The sequence below is a fragment of the Callorhinchus milii genome, unplaced genomic scaffold (assembly GCF_018977255.1).
Source record: "Callorhinchus milii isolate IMCB2004 unplaced genomic scaffold, IMCB_Cmil_1.0 Scaffold369, whole genome shotgun sequence".
NCBI classification, from domain to species: domain Eukaryota; kingdom Metazoa; phylum Chordata; class Chondrichthyes; order Chimaeriformes; family Callorhinchidae; genus Callorhinchus; species Callorhinchus milii.
The window spans coordinates 1-22,135 of record NW_024705110.1 but is presented as its reverse complement, the minus strand read 5'-3'; positions in this window follow the sequence as shown (position 1 = coordinate 22,135).

Sequence of the window (22,135 nt, the reverse complement as noted above, 5' to 3'; positions counted from 1 at the left end):
AAGGATTCTAGACTTGAAGCTTTCGTGACTGCAAGGAATCATATTCTTAGGTGTTTTCGGTAAAGTCACGTAGGTAAAACATCAAATTAATAAAAATAATAAAATATTAATTTTGATGTTTTACCTACGTGACTTTACTGAAAACACCTAAGAATATGTAGATAAGGAGTCGGCAGCCTTTAAGTACCTTCAAGACTTCTTCCCTAAGCTGTCTGAGACAAAGGTCAAAGCCGGTGTCTTCGTCGGACCACAGATAAAGAAGATCCTGGACTGCAATGAATTTCCCAAGAAGCTCACTCGTAAGGAGAAAGCAGCGTGGAACAGCTTTGTCGCAGTGGTTCGTGGCTTCCTGGGCAATCGCAAGGTCAAAAAACGATGTGAAGAACTGCGGCACAATGGGCTGTAGGATGTCCTTCAAAGTCCATATCCTTGATGCTCATCTTGATAAACTCAAGGAGAACATGGGAGCAAACTCGGAGGAGCAAGGCGAGCACTTCCACTTGGATATACTGGACTTTGAACGCCGCTACCAAGGACAGTATAACGAGAACATGATGGGAGACTACATTTGGGGGCTGATTCGTGAAAGTGATTTACAGTATAATCGTAAATCTCGAAAAACTACTCGCTTGTAAATATTTTGTAGTAATTTTTGTATTTAGTATAAATACATGTTAATTGTGATTCATATGTTGTTCTTTTCTGACTTTATGTGAACGAAAAGACACAAATTCGACCCGTTTATCTCATGGAAAATAGGTAAATTTCTAAATATGACTGTCCTGGTCACAAAAACAAAGTTTGCGGGGAATAATAGCCATTTTCTATACTTTTTAGGCATAAGCAATTACGAAATAACACTTACTACCCAGGAACAAAAATTGTGTTACATAGTGCAATCATTGCTTAAACCACTGACTAATTCCTGGAACCAATTATGATTTAAATGGGATTAAAGAACCTCTAAAGAATTGTTAGGTTTAAAGCTGTGAACCAAAACTCATTTTAACGTACTTGTATATCTCGCTGTTCAATTCTATTGAGATATTAAATATAATGTCAACGAATGTTTTCCAATAGGAGGTACACATATACAAACCTACAAAAATGTCTCGTAAGTCCTCCTTTTCTCCTGTAGATTACAAACATGTTGTACAACATGTACACTCAACACAAGGAGTGGCTTTAAAAGTTGTATAATCTCCTGTAGATGTAGATGCCACTGGTTCTTCACGTTCTGCATATGTAGATGCTGCCACTGCCATCTATTGCGCGGCGGTTGAACTTACGACTCTTGGTCCTAACAGACAACTGGACATACGGAGAGATTTGTTAGTATCTCTGAAAGTTTCATAAATCGAATGTTCGTCGGTAGAGGTGACCATCTAATGCTAAATTGCAGCATTGTTGCACTATATTTCCCGGCTGGTTGGCTGACTGGCGCGTGGCAGGCTAGTTCCGGTGATGACGTCTAAACTAAACTATAAACTATTTTTATTTTACCAGGTAAGGCCCACTGAGCGATGTCAGTTCTTTTTCAGAAACGACCTGGCCACAAATAACAGCTCAACGGAGTGGCTGTTCGTGTGGAAATGTATAGCAGCCACATGCCCGAAACGCGCGTTTCTAAAATGTGGAGGGAAAAAGTGGAGGACCCGGAAAAAAAATTCACGCGACCAAGGTGGGTGAGAGAGACACGCACACTCCAAATATACAGCAGCAGGCATCAGGGTCGGGATCGAACCCACGACCTCCTGCATACCAGGCGAGTCAGTTAACATCTCGCCACCGCCCACCTGCAATCCCATAGCGCTGAGCAGGGCTCGTGCGTGGTTGACCTCACGCCCCCACCCTCCTCCATATTTCACACACAAATCGGCAAATGCACGGGCTGTGCTCGTAAACATATAAATAACTACACATTGCCCACTCTTTCCACGCACGCGAATGTTCAGTCAACGGCACAGGTAATCCAACAGAATTTGTTCAAACAAACAAACTACGCTGGCTTCAACCTCAGGGTCTCATCAGCGGTCACATCAGTGTTAATTGGCATTTGTTATTGGGCAGAGCACTCGGTGGCGCATGCTTGTGTAAGTGTAATGCGAGCATAAATGGGGTGGTTGCTGGCCTCCGCGCCAATCACACGGCCCGGAGCATTGGGGGCGGAGCCTGGTCGGCGGAGCATGTGGGAGGAGCCACTGCTCACTCGGCTCCAATGGGAGACGAGGTGAACAGGGGGCGGAGACGGGGCAGTACGGGAAGGAAGAGTCAGGGTCACGTGATGGGAAGGATATAGGGAGAGAGCCGGAAGAGATCGAGGAGTTGGAACGGAGCGAGAATAGGGGAAGCCACGCTGGGCAGTGCGCCATCTGCCACGTGGTCGAAGACCTACGCACACCGTTGGCCAGCGGTGTGCGTGGGGTAGACGGGGCTAGCGGTGTGTGAGGGGCTAGCAGAGTGTGCACGGCACACGTGGCTTGTGCGACGCTTCCCGCCCTCTCCGACACGCGGCAAGACGCCGCCATCTTGGGTGTGGTCGGGGACGAACGGCGGGAAGCCGCCATCTTGTCGCCTCCACCGCGGGAAGCCGCCATCTTGCCCCCGCCGCATGGAGACGCCATCTTGTCGCCACCGCGTGGAACACCTGCAGCGGGAGACGGCGATTCGGGGACCCGCAGCCATCGTCTGACGACGGTTAAGGAGTTCTCAGTTGGTGGGGATTGGAGTGCATTTGCCTGCCGTTTTGAGGCGGCGGTCTGATCCGCCAAGTGGACGGATGCGGAAGCCTTGGAGGTCCTGCCGACGCTCCTGGACGACGAGTCTGTGAGATTCTTCCGCTCCATCAAGGCTGCGAGGAAGACGACGCTGAAAGGAGTGTTCGAGGAAATGGCGGAGGCTTACGAGCCCCCAGACGACGCACATCGCAGATTCGTGCGGCGGCAACGGGCACCAGAAGAATCGCCTGTGGCTTTCCGGGGCGCTGTGTTAGAGCTGGCTATGGCCGCATATCCGGACACGGAGCCCGACTTGCTGGAGCCTTTAATATTGGGCAAGATGTTGGAGCTGTCCAGGGATTTGGGCATCCCCATGCCGGTGTGCGGCCATGAGCAGCTGACCTCCCGGATGGCGGCTAAGTGCCTGGATGCGCAATTCAACCTATGCCGGTGGAAGCAGGTGACGGCCTGGACGGGGAGCCCCAACATCAAAGGTGCTGCCGCCGGGTGGGATCCGTCCAAAGCCGTCTACGTACGGGACGAGAGGGGGCCTGAGGAGCTGGCGGTAGCATCGGCACAGTGGGCTACTCGAGGGGGAGCGGAGTTGCGCTCGGGCCCACCGCTGCGGGATCGGCAAGACAGAGGGGGAGCCGGACGACGAGCCGACTCGTTGTGCTTTCGCTGCGGCCGTCGGGGACACTTCGCGAGGGAGTGTTGGGGTCGCTCTCGGCCGCCTCTCCAGCCGGAGGTCCCTGCCAGGGAAGCGACGCGGGAAAATCAACCACGTCAGACGGACCGGCTGTGATCCTGCCAGACACAGGGATTCCTGCACCGGGTGGGCCTACCACGGCGATGGGGACACTTGGCCCCGCTGCCCCTCCAACCCCGCCGCGGGTGCAGTTGCAGGAGGTCCCGACGACGGGCCTCTCTGGGGAACGAGACGCTGGGATTGACAGGCCTCCACCAGCGGCAGGCGGTTCCGGTCCCGCCGCTCCTAAAACCCTGTCAAGATCACGGTCTGTGCGGGGGCCGCCCCCGTGCAGGACGGGCCGGCGACCCGCACTCGTTCTAAGTCCCTCCCTTTCGTTAATTGTTGTTGTTCTAATCTCCGTTATGTCTTGTGATTCCTGATTGTCATGTTGTTGCTCGCATTATTGTTCTGCTGCAGCCGGGGACGGCTGGCTTTTTCATCAGAGGGGGGGTCATGTAATGCGAGCATAAATGGGGTGGTTGCTGGCCTCCGCGCCAATCATACGGCCCGGAGCATTGGAGGGCGGAGCCTGGTCGGCGGAGCGTGTGGGAGGAGCCACTGCTCACCTCGGCTCCAATGGGAGACGAGGGCAGTACGGGAAGGAGAAGTCAGGGTCACGTGATGGGAAGGATATAGGGAGAGAGCCGGAAGACATCGAGGAGTTGGAACGGAGCGAGAATAGGGGAAGCCACGCTGGGCAGTGCGGGAGGAGCGGCGCCATCTGCCACGTGGTCGAAGACCTACGCACACCGTCGGCCAGCGGTGTGCGTGGGGTAGATGGGCTAGCAGTGTGTGAGGGGTAGCAGAGTGTGTGGGGCACACGTGGCTAGTGAGCGACTAGCAGAGTGTGCGGGGCACACGTGGCTAGTGAGTGACTAGCGGAGTGTGCGGGGCACACGGAGCGATCAGTGTGGCTGGCGGCGTGTGCGGGGCACACGGAGAGAGCGGAGCGGCCACACGGAGCGTGCGTGGGGCGCGCGGCGGAGGCGGCGCGGGTCCGGCCGAGGACCAGCGGGGTGCGATACGAAGAACCTAAATAAACGACAACGGAGACCAAGAGAGCCTGACAGAGTCGTTTATTACATAAGGAAACTCCTTGGAAACGTCAATTTTAGTTGAAGGTCGAACTCGTCCCAGATGCAGTCAGACCCACTTCTTCACCGTCGTCGTTCTCAGCCACAGCCAGCGCCCCGACAAATGCCTCGTCCTCCTCTATACCGTACCTGTCAACCCCTTATCAGTGCCTACCTTATTACAGACCAATTCAGACTTTATATGTCACCGTGTGCCATTATATATATATCAACGTTCATCCTACAAATAAGTTCCATCACAAGGAAGAAACACATAGACACAAAATTATGTTACTAAACAAAAACTTTTTGTGTATTCATTTTAATGATTGGTGTCAATGATGCTACTTATCATGCTGTCTGTGATCTTGCATGCTGATGCTGCTTGCTTGATAGGGGCCGTCCATAATGACGTCACGCGAATTTTTGACAATTTTTGACCCCCCCCGTCACAAAAAGTCAGACACCCCCTAAAATATGACGTCACAAAGCACTGCCTCCCCCCAAAACGATATTTCCATTTTGAAAATAAAACATGCTTTAAATCGCTTTAACTATTGTCATTTTAGTGCGTATTTAATGTGGCGCTGCACTCTGATGTTGTAGCAGAAAACATTTATTAAAAAAGTAGATGTAATTAAGTAGAACGTGTTGTCTATATTTATTTAAAGTTGCGTATTTTGATGTGACGTCACATTTCTCACCCCCCCCCCCTTCGTCACACATCGTTACAAATGTCTGACCCCCCCCCCCAGGTGCGTGACGTCATTTATGGACGGCCCATACGTGGATGTACATACGGGGATCGCTAATCTCCAGAGTAAAAAAAAATCTGTTGTACGACTTTTTTATTTGGCCTAATATTTTTATTGCCCGTACTGAAACGGCTGTACGCCGTATGGACCTGAAAACTCAATGTCCCTGTGTAAGAATACGGGGTGCGGGGGTGGTAAACCGCGTGGGTGTAACAGCTGTGCCTTTTGTCTCCTGCGAACTGTGGCGAACAATAAAGTGTTGTTGTTATACTCGGGACCACGTGGTGCGGTGTCACGTGCCCCCAGCATGGCGGCGCCCATGGTGACATGCGTGTCCTCGGCCATGCAGCTGTAACTGAGCGCCGCCACTTGCTTGGCGATTAATCCGCGATCACCGGTACTCGCATAATGCTCGCGACGAAGAGATTACCAGGTAAATGGAGCGCTGTCTTTTACACAAAAAAACCGAGTGCACATTCTCCGGCGTTCCATGCCGGAAATGTGTTTGGCGTGCATGTACCCGGCAGTGGTGGTGCTGGTGGCGCTATTAGTGGGGAGCGGTAGTGTTGCGGCTAGCGCGCTGCGAACCCGGCGACCCGAGTTCGATTCCCGCTGACGGCCAACACCACAGTGGCGATTATCTGAACCGGTCCAGGGTCTCCCCTAGGTCGATTCGACCTAAAATGAGTACCTGGTGCGATCTGTGAGCATCGCCACTAAGGCGATCGGGCGTGGTGCTGGCCACCGACCCAACCCTTTCGTGTGCCGTACCGGCTTTCAAAGGTGCTGGCTAACAGCACTTGCCCCAACAGTCTATTAAGGCTATCGGGGGGGGGGGGGTCTTTGTACATCATCCGCTATTCTCTATCCACTGCTGGGCGACGGCCTGCCCCACACCGCCGCCATTCACGGTCCAGCGATGAGACAAGTAGCACACTCCTGAGGATGAGCTGCTTTTCATCACTCCGTGTCCGCGATGGTCCCTTTGAGCGATGTCTCTTGCCCAAGCCCATTTCGCAATTGTTCACTGAATACAGACGCGCATCACTACACAATCAATTATTCTCAGCGACAACTTTACAGTTCCTGGTGAAATGATACATTGCTGTGGTGTTGGTGTAACGCTGACCGTTTGATGTGGTAATGTTTAAAGTGGAGTTGGAGCGCTCTATTCCACCAAAGTGCCTCTGTGCGCATGTTTACCAGGAGCGCTGTGGCTGGGAGCCAGGTTGCGGGGAATAGTGAGTGCAAGGTCGCGATGTGCGGTCCCCGGTGGCCCGGAACAGCCGACGGACGCGAGCACCCAGCAGTCCGACAGGCTGGGCGAGGAGAACATCTCCACGGCGGAGCGACCCAGAGGGGAGTTCTCCCAGTCGGAGGTCTCCACGGCGGAGCTAGACAGGGGGCCGCTATCTTCAGAGGAGCACCACACGGTGGAGGTCCCCCTGGACGAGCTCTTCACGGCAGAGCAGCGGGCAACGTTGCTGCGGACTTTTAACGAGGCGTCGGGCGTGGAGCTGGGGGCCATGCGCGCGCTGCGGGGCCGCAAAGGCGCCAACGTGGCCGCGTTCCGCGATGAGCACGGCCCTTCAGGGACCTGGACTCGCTCACCAGGCACGGAGAGCACCGACCCAGCTTGTGCGCAGTGCACACTGCACACATTAGACGTATACACTACGCACGCCGCACCCTGTGTACATGCACTGAAGGCACACACTGCATACATAATACATGCACACTGCGGAAACACACCCAAACATGTCTAGAAAGCCTGTTTGAAAGCGAATTGAGATTCAGTAAAGGTTCACATTGAACATTCTTACTAAACAGTTGCAAGAATGGTACTCATTTTTCCAACCCCATAGGCATGCTGGGCTGAATCTATAATCACTGTGGCGTCCGTGTGTTTGAGGGAAGCCCTCTATTAGCGGCACTTGGCTGTACTGATTGTGGATTAGTAAAGGAAATTTCTGATTATATGTTAGAGCGATATTAATAGAGGGAGGTTGCTGATGTTTTTTCCGCCCTCCAGAGTCCCCTACCTGAAGTACAAGTCGCTGTTCAAGGCATGCACCGTCCTCCTGCAGCCCAAGCTTAGCAGGGAGGCGGCACGGCAGAGCAAACGGCTGACCTTCCTCAAGCCGGATGTGAGCCGCGAGAGCCTCGAGGTAGTGAAGGCAGACGAAGCACAGCCAACACGGACACCATCGTACCCAAGTGGTGGATGTACACATTCCCATGGTGGGCCAGTCTCTCCATAGGATGACCAATGCTGCTTTCCCACACTGCGGTGATATGTTGTGGACTGGGGATGGATGAGTGACCGAGTGAACCCCAGATCCATATTTGACTTTATTGTTGTCCTGTGCTATAACCACTCGGCCACCCTCCCTGTTGTTTAGTGTAAGAGCTATTCACATTGGGGTAAGGCCATTGGCACTGGAGACCTAAAGCTCGGGATACAATGATCCTCGCTACTTCAAAGTAAACATATCTTGATGCATCTTTGTTGGCAGCCTTGATTCTTTGGTTGAAATTCTACATTCCAATGGCAAGGGCAACTATGATCCAGTCAGAAGGTTGCCAGTTAATATCCCAGTCAGGCGTACACTCATCCCATCATTTCTCGAAAACAATTTAAGTACCAGGAAATCATGGTGGACAGCTCTTCCTGCTGTATGTGATTTTGTAGCATATGTCTTTGCACTCTGCACAAAATAACATTTGACCAAAACGAGCAGTCACATTGTGGAGAGACTGCCCATCTTGTGCATGTGGATTTACACTTCTAGTTCAGGCCTGCTGATGAGGATGAGTGCCACCCCAGTGCTCGTCGTTTCGAGACTTGGCAGGTGGCCTGGACCCAAGTTACTATTGAGCCACTGCGATTGCCTCGTGGTGGTGACCTCACATTGGCTTCTGAGCTCTATGGGCCTTCCCCGAAACAAACAAACCGAGTGTAACGAATGCCAGTTGAGCCTGTGGTGTTTGTTGGCACTGATCGAGTTCTCTGGGCACTGATATCGCAGACCGTGCAGAGCGTGGTGTCGCTGGTGTTTGGGATGCACCGCGTGGCGTGGGCGCACGTCACACGCTCGCTTGACGTCCTGGCCTGGCAGCAGCGCCGCTGCGATACCATCAGGACGGGCAGCTACGCTCCCAACGTCTACTACGAGGAGGTACGCGCCGACTCTTGCTCCTCTGTCATGCTATCCCGCCCTTCTGTTTATACATACACCGCCACTGTCACACACAAAAGACAAAATCCGCCATATAGCCTTAACAGACTGTTGGGGCAAGTGCTGTTAACGAGCACCTATGAAGGCCAACACGGCACAGGAGGGGGTGGGTGGCCAGCACCATGCCGGCAACCATTTTTCCCCGTGGCGATATTTCCACACCACATCAGGTACTCATTTGAGGCCGAGTGGACCTAGGGGAGGCCCAGGACTGGTTCAAATAATCGTCCTTTTGTTGGTCACCAGGTTCTTAGTGCAGTGCACTAACCACTACACTACCGCTCCCACTGTCACAGACACGTCACCACTCAACACACACACCTGCACACACCTTCCACTGCCAAGAGGTAATCTTTGAGTGGTGCTGTGGTTGCACTTGCGACTCGCAGGAAAAAGAGCCTGGGTTCAATTCCCAACTCGGGCACCTTTCTGCATGGAGTTGGTATGTTCTCTTTCTGCATGGGTGTCCTCTCATAGCTGAAAAACCAAACATTATAACTGGTATTGGCCAAAACATCCTAATTCTGAAAACTTACCTGAAAATGACTCAGTTCGGATTACACACAGCAGCAACATCGCCCCTGAGAAAACCTGGCAGGATCCTCTTGAAAAAGAGTCTTGGGGCTCATTGGGGCCTTCCTGTATACCGAAAGGGTAATAATCATAATCGTAACCATCACCCCACTGTTACTTTCATTTCCACCTGTCATACCCTGTAATCGCTTATGAACAGAAGTGACCGGCATGACCCGTGGATTGTTTGCCTGTGGACACGACGCGGGCGTAGCTGCGGGCGACGGTGGCGCTCATTCCCAAGGCGGACCTGTACGTGCTGGAGCGGCCGAGCCTGCCGCCCGGGAACACAAGCCTCTTCCCGGTCGTGCTGCACCTACGTAGCATGGAGACGACGCTCTTCAGCCTGCTCTCGCTCAGGGAAGCCGCCGCTGCTGCCGCCGGGACAGACGTCGCGGTGCGTGGTGGCACGCCGAACGTGCGTTCGTGTCGACACGTACGCACAGGCTTTGTTGCTCGCTTTTTTCCCACGTTGCTGCGGCTAGATTGGAGTAGTTGGTACATGGCTCGTAGTAGCTCCTCGTAGTGAGAGGTATACTGGAAATATTTTCCAGGTCGCTGACCTGGATAGGCCGGGCTGAAACCAAGCCCCGATCGTAGGGAACTCTGCACATGAACAGGACCCGTGCTGTGTATGATTGTGGCTGTGTGAGCTGTGGATCTGAATGACCTAGTGTTAATTTCACGTTTAACTTTTAAACTTTGTTACATTGTATTAAAGTAATTTGTTTAGTTATAATATTTACGTTTTATTTAACATTTTTACCACTGCAGGTTCTTTGAGTTGCGCTTAGCGATGGAGACTTCCCACGCCGCACTGTAACTCCCCGAGTTCGATCTTTGTCGAGAGCGAAAACCACAACTGCCGACCCCTGACCTCCGTGTGCCCAGGACAATCCATGGACGGAGCCCCCACCACCGTGCCACCCCCACACCCCGCGTGCTCGGCATGTCACGCTCCGCCGTGGGCCAGCATTTCCAGCTCATGCTGGGGAGCACCAAGACGAGCGGGCGCGAGGTGGTACGCCGCCTGTTGGACGAGGTGCTGCTGCTGGAGCGGCCGCGCGTGCGAGTGCCGTGCGCCCTCGCGTCTGCGCGTGACGGCCGCGAATGTGAAGAGATGTGCGATGCGTTGCTGCAGGCGCTCGCCTTCCTCGAGCTGGCGCTTGGCCCTGCGAACTGAGCTGTGGCTCAGAAAAGAAATTCCTCTCTCTCTCTCTCTGGGCTAGAGAGATGCGTTTGGTGCGGTTGCAAAGTCGAATCTTAAATGGGATTCTTGGCCAGGGTCATAACTATTGAAGGTGCAGGCGGTGCAGCCACGGGCCGGCCGGAGAGACCCAGGGGCCGGGAGAATTGTACAGGGGACCCCACTTAATTCCTTGCACCAGAGCCCCTGCTGGCCACGCTACGTCACCATTCCAGATACAATAGATTTGGATGTTGGCAGCCCCAGACTCGAGTCATCTCAGCTGCAGATGCTCCACACAGCAGCAGCAGTGTTCTGCAGCCTTTATCAGGGCACGATGTTTGGGTTCCTAGCTCCATACACGGAGTTGGCTATGTCACCGAGGCTGCCCCTCTCAGCAGTGCAGCCTTCATCAGGAAAATGGAGCCGAGAATTGCCGTTCCTCAGCTGTCCATGCGCTGACACCATCTGTTTAAGTTAGAGGCTGAGAGTATTTTTTGACAGTAGATTGTATTTAGACCTCTAGCCATATTGGCCATTGTGCTTTTATTTATATTTGTGAATCGTGCCTGCATCACTCACATCTCGGTTATGTACATTCTACCTTGTCATGGCTAGAAAGTTTCTGGGGATGCCAGTATAGTTAATACCAAGCACTTGTAATGATGCTGTATAAATGTCGGTATTCCACCATCCTGACCACATCTAAATTTCAGCTTTTATATTTCCCCATACAAGACCGTGTGCATGTGATAGAGGATAAACTGGTAATTTTATATGGATTGCACAGACACAGTAGCATCTCGACTCAAAACTCATTCACGACATCGTAAATAAAGGATGTGTATATACATTGCATCCTGTTGGTGAGGAGGCTTGGTCTCTTTTTAGCAGTCCTATCGATTTTCCAAATACAGTAACTTTTCAAAAACGTGAAGCGTTATTGAATGAAAGTGAATTGGAAAGCCGGTGATTGACAAGGCACCCTGTGACACCGTACACAGGAATACAACCACTGTGACCACGTTTTATCCGTGAAACACCAAACGCACTTTCCCTTTAATGATGAACAATATATTGTGTTGGCCTCGTTATTATCTGTCCAAATTAGTGCCATTAAAAACCCTCCACTACCTAGCCCAGCGAAACAACGCACCATTTCTTGTTTCAGTTCACTCGCCGGAGAATTGAAAAACCCCTGAAACCAAGATTTAGCCATCCGATACATGATTGCTCTTCATGTGAGATGGCACAATAATAATGGGCACGTTAAACACTTGTACAGAGTGACTATTAATTTGTTTAGGTGTTGGGTGGTGGAGGGTTCTTAATGACAGATTTGGTCGTATCATACGTGACCATAATCACAAATCAACTGTAAATCTGATAATTGGTTCTTTACCCTTCTATCTGGCAACAAAACTGACACCTTTTTGCAAGGAGTCATGTTTGCATAGACCGCAATACCTGCAGTCATAATGTATTATGACTGCAGGTATTGCGGTCTATGCAAACATGACTCCTTGCAAAAAGGTGTCAGTTTTGTTGCCAGATAGAAGGGTAAAGAACCAATTATCATATTTTTACTGGCAAATGAGGTCCCCATAGTGCAACTGTAAATCGTCATGATGGCTCTGAAAACTTACACGTTAAGTCTGCCTTTAATGACTGCACAGCTGGTTTAACAAACGTGCACTGCACATTTCACCTGTACACATACTACCAAGGTCACGAGCGATTGTTCAAAAGACGACGGCGGGCAGCGTGTGGCTGTGATGTCAAGTGTTTCCACACCAATAAAGCTCTTTAAGTACGTGCTGGATACGATGGGCAATTAAACGGTATCTGGATTAGAAGCTGCGTTTCAGAGTGCATTTGGAATATTGGAGGAATGCAGATCACCCTGCTGCACAGATCTCTTCATTGCATGAGTGGAATTAACTAAATTTTAATATGGCACTCGAATGAAAAAACTCAGCAAAAATAGAATGCGGTTGAATAGTGACGAAATGTATATTTGTAGTGTTACAACTCTGGAGGCTTGTCTTGGAGGCACACTTGTTTATTGTAACACATCGTACGGGAACACTAATGGCTAGCGTGCCTGACACCGGTCACGCTCTCAAGCCCTCCGGCTAACAATTACCTTGGGGAGGCTATCTGACCCGACCTAGCCAGGGTGCGGGTCCCAACCGCTGGCCGCTCAGACCCGGCCCTGATAAGGACGTCGGGCCAGGGGCTCCAGGGTCCGAGCTGAGCTTCTCCATCTTCTGTCTTCACTCCCTCTTCGGACTGCACCCCGAACCTCTCGAGAGGTCCGTTTATATTCGTTTGTCCCACCGAGGGGCGGGGCTGTGTGGGATCCAGGAACACCCCGCAGCCCCCCCTGCCCGGGACTCGGGATACTGTAACCGACCCTGCAGGTAAGTGTCTGCAGTCCCTCCCCGTTGCCCCACATAGCCCATTTATACCCCTACAACTGGACCGCACTTTCGACTGAAATCTCAATTGAACTGCCAAACTCAAATGCCACTCACATTTACGTAAAGTCGCTTATGGTTTTGTTTATTTCTCCTCGAGCCATCCCATTCCAAAGCCGAAATGTCCATTCAAATGCATTGAAGGCCTTAAAAGAGCTGTCCATCGAAACATCGAAGCCAAGTCTCATTCCTGGGCTTCTTGTTCGACTGCTGCTCACGTAGACGCACGTGTTGTATTGTGCAAGCACCCAATAGGATTACACAACAATCACCAGGTCAACAAGCAAAAGCTCAGTGATATATAAAGTAAACTAAACTTTTATTTTACCAGGTAAGGCCCACTGATCTATGTAGCTCTTTTGTAGAAGCCACCTGGCCACAAATGATAGCACAACGAAGTGGCTTGTCACGTGAAAATGTATCCCAGTCAATACTCCAACGCATGTCCATTCTAAATGTGGAGGAAAAAACCGGAAGACTCGGTGAAAAGTCCACGCGACCACAGGGAGAACATGCAATCTCCAAATATACAGGCGTCAGGGTCGGGATCAAACTTCTCACCACCGCGACGTCCGATACTCTTCGTATGGAGTTGTCTGTCCAAGTGAACGTTTTAAGCTCATTTTCCCAACCAATCCAATATTTCCCTTTTCATTTTCGAGTCCATCTGACTTTTCAAGTTGCCTCGGAGCACCTTGCTTTTCACACCCTAAGACCGCTTCCCAGTCCTCCCTTCGAGAGTAGAGGTCCCCGAGGCGTGCTGTGCATGACCAACAGTAGTTCTTGAATCCAGAAAGGTTTGAACCACTGCTCTAGACTGGATGTGAGCACCCACGTAACCGAGCGGGCGCAGAGAATGCACATCTAGCCAGGAAGTGACGAGCCCTAACACAAGTTCTATTCCCAGCTCTTTGTTACTCGGCCTTCTTAGGTCATGCATAGTGTATAGACAATGTGATGTCTACGGTTCATTGACTGCTGACCGCATATGGCTGTGAACAAAGTATCTCCCCCTGCTCAAGCAATGGGTGGTGCTCTTCTCCAATGGTGACCCTGAGCCAGCGGTGGAAATTCCACATTCCGATGGTCGGGGCAAGTCTGTCCATGACAGCAACTACTCGGCTTACATCAATTGATGGGTTGTGTAGACTTCCAGGCAGTATGTAAACTCACCTTATCGGGAGACCAGCGCTCTCCCATAGTACCACTTGGTAGGACTGAGTGTTAAGATGAAATCTCAAGGTGATGTACCGATGCATTACCATTCTCATCTCACGTACATCCCATCTAATAGGATGTACTGTGAAATTTCCTGACCAAAACTCAACATTCGTGATCCTGAGGTTTTCATCACCAACGTCCGGGAGCCAACTCGGTTAGCGAATCGGGAAAACTGAATTCGGCCTGGATTCCCGCAGTATCCTAGCTGTCCTGACCCACCTGCCACACGTGACGCGACACGTGTGAGTCAGCCAAGCGCTAGAGGAGCCCTCGCAAGCAACGGTGAAGTCGCGAGAGACGCAGCCAGTAACGTCCCTCACTTTGGTCAACTTTAGTGCTGAGTTTGTTTTATAAAGTGCAGAAATTATATACAGAAATAGATTATAACTTCAGGTTGACCTCACCTGACCTAATGATGTGCTTAATGCTACTGGCTGTGGAGTGTAGGGAGAGGGGTGAAGCAGGAGGGGGCTAGTCCACGGAGCCACGCAATTCGTGAAGCAGTGTGGGATCAAACTTGAATGGAGCTGGAATGGCCAAGCACTTCCCATTGGTCATGAAGCATCCAAGGTCTCAAAACAGAAATTTTGTACAAACCGAAATAGTAATAATGGCACAAACACCCGAGGCAGATGTTTAGGAACCGTTTGTATGTTACCCCAAGAACATGACAAGGAGGCACATTCACCAATGTGAATTTGAGCCCTGTATGCACGTAGATTCCTACTTAAAATATGATTTGTATCCTTTTTGAATAAGCATTTTAATGCAATTTATGGCCATATTTTGAATGATGTAGGCATGATCGATAAAGGATTTGATTTGTTTTAATTCGTATTTAAAGCATAGGTGAGCTTGGGATGGTCTCCATCCCACGTGGTGGTTTTGGTCTGTGGTCATGAATCGACCACTCCCAACGCAGTCACTAAGTGTAATTGAGGGCTGCGTGGCGACTCATCTGCCGTGAGACTCCTGGACACCTACAGAGCTCGGCGGCGTGTGATCTCACCCAGCCACCATCAGGGTGGGGCCCTCGCACCCTGCGGCGGTAATCCTTGATAAAAGCCCCCGCACGCCCACGTCGACGAGCCCACGTCTGCCAGAACCTTCACAGGAGGGGTCATTACCGCATTATCCCTGCCATCTGCAGCCTGCTGTGAGAAACAAGGGCACTCTCTTTAATGGCGGTGAAACAAAAACCCCAACACTTTATTGAACGTAGATATACACATGTTAAATGATACAAGTACAACTATATGTTTAAACCTTGTCAAAACATTTACAAAATGCATCATACTATTGCTTGTAGTTAAATTAGGAAAATGATGTCCAGCAAGCTGCACATATATTTAAGCAGATTACAATGTAAATGCCAGTACACTTCATGGAATTTTGTTACAAAATGCAAATTTTCCTGCACGACCGTGCAAATCTTTCGGTCGTTTTAAATCCTTTATATTAAGTTCACTTGCTTGCTTGCTTGCGCGCTTACGACCGTGCAAATCTTCCGGTCGTTTTTTAACCCACTTCCCGTGATCCAATCGAGCACACAGACTCGTTGTGCGTGCCAATTTATTTTCGTGAAAATTTTTTTCCAAAATTTTCCACTTTATAGGGAAAAAAAAAATTCATATTTAATTTAAAATACCAATGTGATAAAAATGAAACTCTTACTCAAGAAAAACAGAAATGAATAATAAAATAAAACCGATGCCACGCATATAAAGGATTTATAGTGAAAAATGTTGTTTTTACGGGTTAATTTTTTTACATTTTCTCTTTAAAAACAAAACTATCTCACACGATCCAATATCACCCCAGCATCTCTCGTTTGAGCAGAAAGTTATTTACACCTTGCCATTACGCTTGTGTTGTTATCGGGGATGGCAGGAGGATGTCTCTTCAGGTTTCTTTCCATCCTCGCCCATAAGATCCTTAAATCCCAACTTCTCTAGTGGCTCCTGCGACATCAGCTGCCTGCGCATTCACACATTCACACACGTCACCCATCACCGTTAAGCCTTGAAAGCACCAGCTCTCGGAGCCCTTCTGACGGGTGGCAGCACAGCGGTGTCTGACACAAGGGGCAATGCACCACGCCACCACCTGTCACCTCGAAGCACGGGTTCTTTTTGCACTGTGGCAGGGTCAGGTTTTGTCTTGGGGTAAACAAAACAGTTTTCCCGGCATGGGCAGAACATTTCCTGTAATATATCCAAAGTAGCTTCTTAAGGTCGACATACACCTATTCAAGAACTGGTTTGCAAGATTTGGTGACATCATTGACCAATGGCTTATTTTAAGTAACAAGAGGGCAACACCCGCACTCGGAAGGTTGTAAGTTGAAATCCCTCTAGATGTTGATAAAATAAGCATAACTTTTGGGCAAGCCAAGGGCGCTTGTAATGGGCAGCCTTGCCCTCATCATGGGAATGTGGAAATACCACGACTAGTTCAGGTCAACCAATTTAGCACACTTTTATTTTGTTACAAACAAGCAAACAGCTAATTGACACAGAACGGTTATACTTCGACAAAAACTTTTTACAGTGAGATAGCTTTGATATGATTTCACAATTTTAATCTATATTTGAGACCAGCGTGTCTTTATTTTTATTTTCTCAAAATGGTTGCCATTTTTGAAGGTGGTGATTTACCACTCAAGGAATAAGTACAACGAGACCCCCTCCCCCTCACCTCTCCATTCTGCACTCCAAGTATTCTTTGGCTTGCAACCGGCACTGCACATTTTCATAGTTACATTCACTGAGGCACTTCATGAAGGCCTCCTTGAACTCCTTGCACTCCCCTTAATGAAGCACCGGCAAAAGACAGAAGAGGCGTTCATGGAGGGCGTCATTATTTGTTTTGTACAAAAATAAGTAATATTTAACAATACTTTAAAAACAAACACGCTTTAATGAAATGTACCCTACTCGTAATGGCAGAACTCCACGACTCCAGGAAGTGGCCCCAGGCTTGCCATAACGTAAGGGGCCGTGGTGATTTACAGCCTACGTCAGTTGAGCGTGGACAATTAGACCCAAGCCGAAACATAACATATACAAATGAATGTTTAAAAATACTTTTTTTTATATATAGAATATAGTGTTGTCATCAGTATGACAGAAGTATACCAAGTTTGCAGTCGATACCACATTGGGAAGTGGGTAAAAATTGAGTTACAAGATTTGAGGATACGACAACGACAACAACAGACAGCGAGTTAAATAAAAGCGTGTACTAACAATAGGTTTGAAAAGTTCCTTTCCAGAGCTTTCAAGTGATACCTTTCTCGGCAAAGGTAAACATTTACGAACATTTCAGCATGACCCATTTTGGCACACACGTTGAATTGTTGCCTATTTGCATAATATTTGCATTCCAAGGGTTATGACAAAGATAGAGGTGACAATGGATTTCATTATCATAAACAATTGACTGCTCTATGAAGGTATGGCTGAACGATTTGGGGAAAATTTCTAATTGCGATTTTTCTGACAGATATTGCGATTTGATTTGCGATAAAAAAATGTCAGTCAAGCTTCAGTTCAATATTCACTGTGTAATAGATTTAAAACATGTGATGGAGCATTACCACGTGATGCCATCAGTTACACAGCCACAAGAGTCAGCTACAGTCACACACACACAGCTACAGTCTCACACACAGCTAGTCACACACAGCCACAGTCACACACACCACAACAACAACAACCGCCATTCGCCACTAAGTGGCGGTGACGTCACCACGACGCTTGTGCCAGACCAAGTGCACCTTGAGGCCACGTGAAGTGTCGAACGCCCGCTGGCAGGAGGTCACGGGGCAGACCCAGGTGCCACGGGTCGACTGACCGAGATGACCGGCTGATGCACCACCTGTGCCCCCTACTGTACCAACTTGCTGTGCTTTAGCCACCCGGCGCTCCGCTCGTTGTTGTGAGCGTCGCTCCTCCGCCCTCCGTTGTTGTTGGAGGGCGACTGCCTCCAACTGCCCAGTAGCGTCCTTCACGAGCCTTCTCCACAGAGGCCGATCTTGACACCGCTGGTACCAGTCATCGGCAAGTCCACTCAGCTCCACGTCCTCCTGTACCACATCACTCCATCTCTTCTATAGCCCGTGCGCGCCCGTTTAGCCCCCTCGATCCGGCCGAACAAAAGCTGTTGAGGCATGCGGTGGCTGGGCATGCGGTGGCTGGGCATGCGGTAGCTGGGCATGCGGTGCTGGCATGCGGTGGCTGGGCATGCGGTGGTGGGCATGCGGGCTACATGACCCAGCCAACGCAGCCTTGCCTGCCGGAGGAGCTCACCGATGGGACTTTGCCCACACACACACAGCTACAGTCTCACACACACAGCTACAGTCTCACACACACAGCTACAGTCTCACACACACAGCTACAGTCTTACACACAGCAAGTCACACACACACAGCTACAGTCACACACAGCTACAGTAGCACACACACAGCTACAGTCACACAGCTACAGTCACACACACACAGCTACAGTCACACAGCTAGTCACACAGCTACAGACACACACAGCTACAGTCTCACACACACAGCCACAGTCACACACACAGCTACAGTCACACACACAGCTAGTCACACAGCTACAGTCACACACACACACAGCTACAGTCAAACACACAGCTACAGTCACACAGCTACAGTCACACAGCTACAGTCACACACACACACAGCTACAATCACACACAGCTACAGTCTCACAGCTACAGTCACACACACACAGCTACAATCACACACACAGCTACAGTCTCACACAGTTACAGTCACACACACACAGCTACAGTCACACACACACATAGCTATAATCACACACACAGCTACAGTCTCACACAGTTACAGTCTCACACAGCCAGGCGAGGCCTGCGCCAAGGTCAGGGCCCCCCGCTGGGAGACTTCAAACTCCACGCAGCCGAACGCCGCCGGAGCGCGGCGCCCTCTTACCGAGGTGGTCGAGTGGGAAGGAGCCTTTCTCTGGCGGTCGCGGCTTGAAGCTTTTGGTGCCAAAATTCATCGCCGACATGACGGCGGCGGCGGCGACGCCTTCGGCCTGCGAGTGGCGGCGAGTCGAGAGCCTGCGCGGGCCCTCGCCAGTAGGGGGCGGTGTCGTCACCACCACCACCACGTGGTGGCCACGTGGTGTCCACGTGGTGTCGTGACAGCAGCCAGAGGCAGCCCCATGCCGGGTCTGTCCCGTCACCCCCGTGCCCATCACGCGAGCCTTCGACACTTCACGTGGCCTCCAGGTGCACCTGGCCTGGCACAGGCGTCAACGTCACGGAGTGTTGCATAGCTGTCAACCCCTTATCAGTGCCTACCTCATTGGGTCACTCCGTGCCTTTAAATATCTCAGCGTTCATCCTACAACGTCACATCACAAGGGAGAAACACAAACAGACGAAACATTTGTTTTTGCCCATATTGATACGGCTGCACGCCGCATGGACAAGAATACGGCTAACCGTACGGCTTGACATTGCCCCCGTGTGTGGAGTCCCAATAGTGGAGTGTCATGTGGAGGTGACTCATTCATTCTCCCCGGCACTTTGGGGGTGTTTGCCCAATATAGGAGCGAGTTGCAGTGCCACGCGAGTTTGAGCTGCAAGAGGAAACCATAGGAGAAAAAAAGCGCCAAGATGCACGACAAGAGGGGTCGGAGTCAATTTTAATATTCTTTGGGTCTTTTGGTAAAGTCACGTAGATAGATTCAAATAAAATAACAAAAAACTACGACGTGTCGATCGCAACACAAGCGTTCGTCATCAGGAAGAGGGGGTTACCTTTTAAAGGGTTAGCTTCTAAAGGTAAGCTGTTCATAAAGGTTTGAAATGGGCGTAGAATTCCTGCAGTCACGAAGAGGCCGTCCATAAATGACGTCACACACCCGGGGGGGGTCAGACATTTGTGACGATGTATGACGAGGGGGGGAGGGGGGGTTGAGAAATGTGACGTCACATCAAAATGCGCGTGAGACTGGAGGTCACCTTTTATTTATTCCGTGAAGGAGCATTTTGCTTCTCCATGGGAGAATGGAGAAACATACATTTTGTGAATTGTTATTAAACATTTTTATTCTTATGATTCTACGAGGGCTTTGTATTTTGTGGAATGAATGTGATTGTTATAAATGTACTTTCAAGTCGGCTTCGTTCTTCTACAAAATTTCAAGTATTTTTTATAGTTATAATTACTTTTAATATTTTATAATTCTAAGAATATTTCAATTTAATATTCTGAACATCTGCAGTTTTAGTTAGACGTTGAATATTTGCAAGGGAATTTTATGCTAAATTTCAGCTTTCCAACACCTTTTTAAAGTGTTTTCTCCTCCAACATCAGAGTGCAGCGCCACATTAAATACGCACAATGACAAGTTTAAAGTGATTTGAAGCATGTTTTATTTCAAATGTAAATATGGTTTAAGGGGGGAAGAGCTTTGTGACGTCATATTCCTTTGTTCCAGACCACTTGTTTCAACACCTGATTTACGCCAACCTTACCAACTGAAATCCACCCTGTCTGCAGCCAGTAAAACAGCAAGGGATGCCTACCAGGCGTGCAATAATTCTCTTCCCCACTGATTTGGTGAATACGCACGATTTACGAACTTTATCAATTTTCAATGTGGCTCATTTATATCATCACTTGTATGGTTCTGTTTGATTCATTACCCTAAATGTAACAGCATACCATGGGCATGTTATTTTCTTGAACTGTAATTAAGTGTCTTATAGGCACTTTCATGCATCTATTGCAAATGTATCAACTGATTTGAATTGATGATTCAATGCATCGTGGTGCCACATGCCTAGTAAGACTCAAGTCATCTGAAGTCGGAATTGGAATTTGGATCATTTGGACAAGTAGAGTTGTCTCCGTGTATTTATATATCCACTTATATTTCCGATTAGTACAGTTAGCTACGTACGGTGCAAAAGAAGGTCAACATACCGTACATACGAACGGAGAAGATGTAGAGCTGACGTGCGAATGTGCAGGCACAGTGGACGTTGCCATCACTGGTCCGGTGTGCTTTGCAGGGCCCGTGGTGGTGATGAAGATGAAATGTTGACGGTTCTCGCGCTCAGAGATGCCGAGTGGGCAGTATCCACTACACAGAATCACCGTGGGCTTAAATTTAGAATTATATATATAATACATATAGTAGTGTACAGGTATGTTAATTGTTTTTCAAAAATTACCGATTTTTTTTGTACAGTGTGGTGTGTGAGATGAAAAAATTAAATCTTTATATTCCAAGCTGTGTGCGTGAAGCTTGTGTAGTGCTCTTAAATGAAGACACTCCGTGGTTAGAGGCAATCCGTTTATTCACACTTTAATGAGGACGTTTACGGAGCTGGTTCTATAATTGTAGACGTCCTTGTCACGACGTAACCCCCTAGACACGAGGCGATTGCAGCTCCACGACCCGACGACGTGACCCGACCCACCGAACGTTACTCAATCGACCTCTGATCATCTCCGCGCTCTGTCCCCCTAGTGGCGGATATCGCGTCACTACACTTGTACACTTCGTGCGGCGGGTGGGCGCTTGAGATGTGTGTTAAGTCTGTGGATCATGTAGCCCGCATGCCAGCCACCGCCTGCTCAAGCGAGTCTTTGAGTAGGCAGGGATATAGATAACTATTCGCAAACCCGCCTACCTACCCACCCATATTGTAGTCCTACCTATTTTTACAACCGTAGCCACAAAATGGCTTAAACCCAATTCGGAGAAACTACGGTGTCCGAGTGGTCACAACCAGTCTCGATTTCCTTCAGTCCACACCCCGCTATGAATCACTGCAGGTGTGTGCGTGTGGGGCCATCGGTGGCGTGCAACCCGCGTTTAGTGCTGCGGCTCGTGTTATCGTCGAACACTCGCACAGACTCGCCCCGCCACGGATTTCCACACTGGCTCAGGTTTGTCAACAAAGTCAACAACGCCTTCAACGCGAATTTGAGCGAGATATCACTTTGTGACTCCGATGGGAATTTTTATTACAATTATAAAAATTTAAAGCTTTCGGGGCCGTCCATAAATGACGTCATGCGATTTTGACCGATTTTTGAGCCCCCCTCGTCACACGGCGTCACAAGGTCAGACCTCCA